At 48.3% G+C, this 7,774-nt stretch overlaps 1 protein-coding gene across 1 annotated transcript in view; it reads left to right on the top strand.

Annotated features, from left to right (window-relative positions):
- Positions 1-7,177: 7,177 nt before the first annotated feature.
- Positions 7,178-7,774, top strand: part of ACTC1 (actin, alpha, cardiac muscle 1) — a 5,468-nt gene continuing 4,871 nt past the window's right edge. The window contains exon 1 of the mRNA XM_010844185.1: positions 7,178-7,252. The gene's annotated coding sequence lies outside the window, so the exon portion shown is untranslated. The remainder of the gene's footprint in view (positions 7,253-7,774) is intronic.

Here is a 7,774-nt window from a genome sequence, read left to right as displayed (position 1 = left end):
GCTTCCAGGGAAGCCCTAAGGGTTTTCTTGGCCACTGCCAAAAGAAAAATCTGATCAGTCACTAGATTCAGGATCTACAGGATCAAAACAAACCAGTTACTTGGTAGAAATCCTTTGTTCTTGGTACAAGAACCAGACAGGAAATTCTTCTAAGAGGCTCATAAAGACCATACTCTATGTATTATTGCTGATTTGCATTGTTTATGGCAGAAAACAACACAACATGGTAAGCAATTTTCCTCCAATTAAAAAATAAATTAAAAAGACCATATCCTATGAAGAATACCCATGGCAACATCCTTGCAATGGTGTGACTTGTTTCCTACACAGCCTCTTCATATAGGCTACTAACATCATATTAAAGAGTAGGTCTGTAAAAATGGAATAGCGGTCAGTCCAGCTTCATCTAGAAGCTTACTATGTTGATCATGTACACATATGAAGTCTCAGTATAGTGCACGGACCCAGTATATACTTTAAAAATGTTAGCAGTCTTACCGCTACTTCTGTTGCATGTCAGATGTGTGCCTACTTTTTAAAAAAAAAATTTATTTGCAGTATAGGTGATTTACAATGTTGTGTTAGTTTCAGGTGTACAGTAAAGTGAATCTGTTATGCTGCTGCTGCTGCTGCTGCTAAGTCGCTTCAGTCGTGTCCGACTCTGTGTGACCCCATAGACGGCGGCCCACCAGGCTCCGCCGTCCCTGGGATTTTCCAGGCAAGAACACTGGAGTGGTTTGCCATTTCCTTCTCCAATGCATGAAGTGAAAAGTGAAAGGGAAGTCACTCAGTCGTGTCCGACTCTTAGCGACCCCATGGACTGCAGCCTACCAGGCTCCTCCGTCCGTGGGATTTTCCAGGCAAGAGTACTACACATATGTATTACAGAGCATTGAGTAGAGCTCTTTGTGCTATAAAGTTCTTATTAGTTATCTATTTTATATATAGTTGAGTCTGACTCTTTGCAACCCCATGGACTGTAGCCTACCATGCTTCTCCGTCCATGAGATTTTCCAGGCAAGACTACTGGAATGGGTTGCCATTTCCTTCTCCAGGGGATCTTCCCAACACCCAGGGATTGAACCTGGGTTTCCCGCATTGCAGGCAGACGCTTTACTGTCTGATCCACCAGGCAAAATCCCTTGGAGAAGGAAATGGCAATCCACTCCAACACTCTTGCCTGGAAAATCCCATAGACGGAGGAGCCTGACAGGCTACAGTCCATGGAGTCGCAAAGAGTCGGACACGACTGAGTGACTTCACTTTATATATAGTAGTGTGTTTATGTCAATTCCAGTCTCCCAATTTGTTCCTCCCCTACTTATCCCCTGATAACCAAAAGTCTGTTTTCCATATCTATGACTCTATTCCGGTTTTGTAGATAAGTTCATTCATACCCTATTTTTAAGATTCCACATATAAGCAATATCATATGATATTTGTCTGTGTCTGACTTATTTCACTCAATATGACAATCTCTAGATCATCCATGTTGCTGCAAATGGCACTATTTCATTTCTTTCGATGGCTGAGTAATATTCCATTGTATATATGTACCACATCTTCTTGAGAGATGTGAGTGTTGGACCATAAATAAAGCTGAGCACCGAAGAATTGATGCTTTTGAATTGTAGTGTTGGAGAAGACGCTTTAGAGTCCCTTGGACAGCAAGGAGATCAAACCAGTCAATTCTAAAGGAAATCAGCCCTGAATAATCATTGGAAGGACTGATGCTGAAGCTGACGCTCTAATACTTTGGCCACCTGATGCAAAGCACTGACACATTGGAAAAGACCCTGATGCTGGGAAAGACTGAAGACAGGAGGAGAAGGGGATGACAGAGGATGAGATGGTTGGATGGCATCACCAACTCCATAGACACAAGCAAGCTTCAAGAGTTGGTAATGGACAGAGAAGACTGGTGTGCTGCAGTCCATGGGGTTGCAAAAAGCTGGACACGACTGAGCAACTAAACTTGTCTGACCACATCTTCTTTCTGCATTCCTGTATTGATGGACATTTAGGTTGCTGCCATGTTCTGGCTATTGTAAATAGTGCTGCAATGATTACTGAGGTGCATGTATGTTTTTGAATTGCAGTTTATTTACTCTGAGTGTATGCCCAGGAGTGGGATTTCTGGGTCATATGGTAGTTCTGTTTTTATTTTTTAAGGAACCTTCATACTGTTCTCCATAGTAACCATACCAGTTTACAATCCTACCCAGTTGTGCCTACTTTTGACAAGGCAGAGATGGACTCCACACACACAGCTGAGGGAATGTGGCTGGCAGGAGGATTGCTGAGATCACAGCTCTCACCTCCCACACAGACCCCCTAGCTCTTGTGTGATCTCAAAACTTAGGCTTGGGTTTGGGTGATGCCACATTTGGGCTCTCTGGGGAAGACAGGATTGCTCCAGGTAACACTTGAAAAGTCGAAACTCCATAAATAGTTACTGCCAGTGTGGGGAGCAAGCCAAATCTGAGCTAAGAGGAATACCTTCCAAGCAGAAACCTGCGAGCTTCAGCACTTCATTCTAGAAGGATTCAAACTCCTTTTAAGGAATTCAGATTAGAAACCTTTGTGATTTCCCAGGATAGAAGAGAGTAAAGATTTGGCTTTTCAAGCATTAGTCCCAGGTGACTCAGACTCAGAAGGACGCCCTTCTACATGATGTTCCCCTTCCCTCATCGTCTTTTCTCTAAATCTCATTAAATGGTTCATCACAGTTGCTCCTATCATGTCAGAAGGCAGTGACTGCCAGAATCTGCCTAGAACAGAATCCATTTGGAGTTGAAATACCCTCCCCCTGGGTTAATCTTCTCGGCGGTTGCATGTAAAACATGGGGCAGCATGTGGCGGAGATTAGGCATGCCCCGGTATTGAATTCTGAGCGCCAGGATGTGTGGGGGCCTGCATCCCTCACAACCCCGTCACTTTCCTCTTTTAATGAAAACTGAAGCCCAGCTCCTGCCAGAGGGCAGGGGGAGTAGACAAATGTGTAGGAAAAGAAAATAGAAATGGTTAGGAAGGGTGGCTCCCTGACCCCTGGTCTGGGCTAGAAAAAGCACCTCCCCACACTGCCTCCTAGCACGTGGAATGCAGGAGGGGCTACAGAAGGAGCTAGGGGGGCTCCTGGGGAGGAATTAAGTGTGGCTCAGTCTGTTTCTGGCTTCTCTGTAAATACTGTGACACCTCCGAATGGAGGAACAGCTGAGATAAGTGACTGTTAATCCCCCAGTGCCGGGAGGAGGCCGGCCGCTCCCTTGCAGATCCCAGCAGATGGTGGATGAAACAGGCTTCCCTCGAGGCAAGGGCAGCAGGAATTGTCCCACCTTCTGTTCCTTCAGCCAGCCCTGCACGTCTCCCTCATGGCCTGTCCCTGCCCAGAAGGGCCTTGCTGGCCCTCGAGAGCCTGGGGACATGCCCGAGTTTGGCTTTTGCCATCCCGCTGGGATGTTCAAGGTCAGCCAAGCTGGATTCAGGCCGGTGCTGGCAGCTTGGGCAGCCTTCACCACAGCTCCTCGGGCCTGGGGAAGAAGAGCCAGGCAGTGCCTGCAAGTTTGTCTGTGAAGTACCTGGGGAAGAGGGGTGGTGACTTATTTAAAATGCAGATTCACTGTTCCAGGGTGAAACCTGGGAATCTGCATTGCTATTAGGCAGTCCGGGTAATTTGGCTACAAGTGGTTGCAGCATTCCACTTGGAGAAACAGCAGTCTGAGTGGACTACTTGGCATTTGAGGTGGTGGTTAGGATTATGGAGTGGTCTGGTGCCTGGATTTGAAGCCTCACTCTTCCATTTGCTCACCCATGTGACCTTGGGCAAAGCAGGCACAATGGTTCTCTACCATGTAAAAGACAGTCTTTCTCAAACTGCAGGGCACAGTCATTCCTGGATTTTTGAAGTCAATTTATTCACAAGTTGCATCAAAAACTGGGAGTTTGTCTGGCTGCACAGTAATGTGAATGTACTTAACACTACTGAACTGTGCAATTTTAGAGGATTAAAGTGGTACATTTTGTGGTATGTATATTTTACCAAAATTTTTTAAAAAGTCCAGAATGCACCACAAAAGGTAAGTCACTTTTCTATACTTAAGTAGACACTATCAACTTTCAAATTAAATGGATCCATGAAAAATGGTGTCAAAGGAAAATCAATCTTGGAATCTTATATTCCCACTGACTTAAATTTTAAAATATATAAAAACAGGGTTTAGAGTTTTAAAATGTGGAAATTGAATAGTATTACAATGAACAAAGATCGAACCATCATGTCTTGAATGGGAAAAAGTGTTCTTACCATAAGTATAATGCATAAGAAAATATGTTTTGTTCTAAATGGGAAAACATGAAATTATTTTTTAAACATTTTAAGGATGATGATTATGAAACTGGTTTCAGTACTCCACCGACCTACTCCCAGGGCAGACTGATCCCTAGGTGGGTGGGGTGGAATTGGTGTCCTGAGCCCTGGAAGTATTTACAAAAGGTTCAGAAATAACCATGGTGTTTGGTGATCTGCTAAACTTTCCAGGAGTTCCCTTTACACAAATGGCAGTGAATGTGGGAATGTGCCATCAGTCACTCCCAAGGAGAAACTGTTTCTTTCACACAAAAAGTCCTACTCTACTTTAAAAGTAATGAAATATTTCCTCAGGAAGCCTTTCTCTGAACTCTTTTTTTGGTGGGGGAGCGTACCACGAAGCATGCAGAACTTTCCCTGTCCAGGGATCGAACTCATCCTCTGAAGTGGCAGCTTGGAGTCTTAACCACTGGACTACCAAGGAAGTCCTGAACCCTCTTTTTTTTTTCTGAACCCTCTTTTGAATCCCCATTTTTGTGACGATCCCAGTGATTCTTTGTCCTTCCCAGCACATACCATAAATAACTGTCTCTGACTCCTTTGCAGTTGCTCTGCAGTATGAGTCCTGCTCTGTTTTATTGCTCACTATTTCCCAGTGACAAGCACAGTTCTTGTCCCAAAAATATTTGCTGAATCAATAAGTGAATGAAATTGACCCAAAATTTCAAGAGTGAGAACTACAGCTGCCTGTGTTATTATTACTGAATTGTAATAGTTACTATTTGCTTTCTATCTTCTGTGTGGCTTATATCACTTGTCTCTAGTTATTACTATAACTAGTAACCCCTGCCGAAAAGAATTGTATCCGTTTTCAGAGGGTAAAATTGGGGCTTAAGACAGTGAAGTGATTTGCCCAAGAGCAAAACAGGTAATAAGTGATAGAGGCGAGGGTCAAACCCAGGGATATTGGCCTGTATCACCAGTCACATTTCTGCTTTTTCTTGGTTCTTCTGCATCTGCCTGAGCCCAAGCAGCTCTGCTCTTTGCCTCCTGTCTATGGGCATTTTCACTGAAAAAGGCTTACCGCATTGGCAGAACAAGCCCAGCTGGCATGACCCTCACCTGGCTCCATCACCCAGCCGCCCTCAGGCTTTCTTCTCCAGACCAACCCAAACATGGTTGGGGAGCTCAGAGGGGAGGACCCAGCATTCCCCAGTCTGGACAAGTATCTAATCAGCAGGCCTCCTTAGCATATCAATCCAAGACCACTCCAGAGATGGATGCCTGTGCCCAGTTTTCTATTTTTAACTGGTGTGAACGGGAGGAAAAACACAAGCATTAAAAATCAAAGTGCCGGTCAAGAACTGAGAATACAGGGCACCCCAGGGCAAACCAGGGATCTGTGTCCTTCTATCTCTCTGTTCCTTTCTCGCCTCCTTCATTCATGTCATCCCTTTCTCCAAAATCCCCAGATCCTCCACAAAGGAGCTGATATCGTTTATACCTGGGCTTTTTACACATCGACATACATATGAATCAACCAAGCATCTTGCTAGAAAGCAGCTTCTGCTTCAGTAGTTCTGGGGTGGGGCCTGAGACTCTGCTTTTCTAATTCATGCCTGGTTATGATGATATCTCTTTGGTATGTTCATAGGTTGAAGTTGCTGCTATCTTCTTGACAAGAATAGTTCTCTTTCAGTCTTGTCTTCACCTGGAGTAAAGGCCTTGGCCCTCAGTTTATGGATGTTCCCCTGTGTGCGTGTGTTAGTCACTTAGTGGTGTTCGACTCTTTGTGACCCCATGGACTGTAGCCCGCTAGGCTCCTCTGTCCATGGAATTCTCCCAGCAAGAATACTGGAGTGGGTTGCCATTCCCTTCTCCAGGGCATCTTCCCAACCCAGGGATTGAACCCAGGTCTCCTGTATTGCAGGCCAACTCTTTACCATCTGAGCCACCAGGGAAACCTTCATCCACCAGCTAATGGACAAGTCACCTTTGGCATTTGTTCCTTCATTTACTTTTACAGCAAGGAGTCCTTTTCTGGCCTAAAGACTGGAGTCTGAGTTTGAGCAAAACCCTGGAGACATGGAGGAAAGCCACCTGATGTCTGGGCCGGGGTACACCTGCTCTGTCCCCCAGCAAGACTAAGCAAGCTCTCAGAGCAGCTCTGTCTGGCCTCTTCCTAACCAGCCCCTGGAACCAAGCATAAATCGGGGACCAAGGTGGCCTTGGTTAATCTCGGCTTTCTGCCACAAAAGAGTACAGATCTCTGAGCTGTCATGCAGGTTGGTGGGGACCAGCCCAGGAGGGTGTCCTGTGCCATGCGCCCCTTTTCTGGCCCCCAATTGTGCTGCTGGGGTGCCGTTAGGGCCCATGAGGATTCCCAGGGCTCTGCTCCTCCAGCTCCCAGAGCAGGAGGATGACAAGCTGCCGTCACTCCCCGGCTGCCTTGGCCCAGCTGTCAGGACCCCTCAGCAGAGGGCAGGGCGCCAAGCCTTCCCACTTGTATGTGGCTTATTGTCTCTTAGGCTGGCGGGGCTGCGGAGGAACCAGTCCGACGCACACCCAGGGAGCACCCCCACCCAGGAAGGGGGTGGGGGTGGGTTGGCGTCACTCAGTCTTCCCCTGCCCCCTACCCTTCACGGTCTGCCCCTCCCTAGCTCCCTATTTGGCCATCCCCCTGGTTGCCCCCTCCCCTTCCTTACATGGTCTGGGGGCCCCCTGGCTGATACTCTCCCCTGCCCTTGGCTCCATGAATGGCCTCGGCGCTCCTCAGTGGTGCGAAGGCGACCAAATAAGGCAAGGTGGCCGACCGGGCCCCCCACCCCTGCCCCCGATCTCTCCAACTGACCCCGTCCATCAGCGCGCTATAAAGCCGCGCGCCGCGCGCGGGGCACCAGCGCCTGCAGCCGTCTGAGCAACCGAGCAGATCCCGCCCCGCGGACCGTGAGTCAGCGCCGCCCGCTTCCGCGCCTCCCTCCGCCCCGCGCCCTGAGCCAGGGCCCCGCGCTCCCGCCGCTCCATCACTTTTCTTCTTTTAAGACCAAACGTTCCATTTGGTTCTAACTTCTTTTGTCCTGGGTCTCGATCTTCACAGGAGAGGGGCTCACAGGAGAGGGGCTCGCAGAGGGGGAGCCTTGCGCCCCACTGGGGGTCCCTGTTGTCTTGTGCTTTTCTCTCCCCCTGGGGCTGGAGCATGGATGGGAGTGTGGATGGAGCCGTAGTGGGTTCCCAGTTTGTGAAAAGGCGAAAGTGTGAAGGGCTGGGGTGGACCTTCTAAGGGATGGCTGTCCCTCTTGCCCTGGGGCAGAGGGTGAGCCTGCTGGCCGGGGAGCCTGTCCGGGTCCTCACCCCCTGCTCCGCAGCTTCTTCTCACTCTTTTTCTGCCCCAGGGGAAGGGAGATGGCAGGCGTCCCCCGCCCCCGACTCCAGCCCGCGGAACCCCCTCTGCTCTGTCCCCTCCTCCGG

Source organism: Bison bison, unplaced genomic scaffold (genome assembly GCF_000754665.1).
Source record: "Bison bison bison isolate TAMUID 2011002044 unplaced genomic scaffold, Bison_UMD1.0 scf7180017864197, whole genome shotgun sequence".
Taxonomy (NCBI): Eukaryota; Metazoa; Chordata; class Mammalia; order Artiodactyla; family Bovidae; genus Bison; species Bison bison.
Note: the sequence above shows the minus strand (reverse complement) of the source record. Positions and strands in the feature narration are given on the sequence as shown.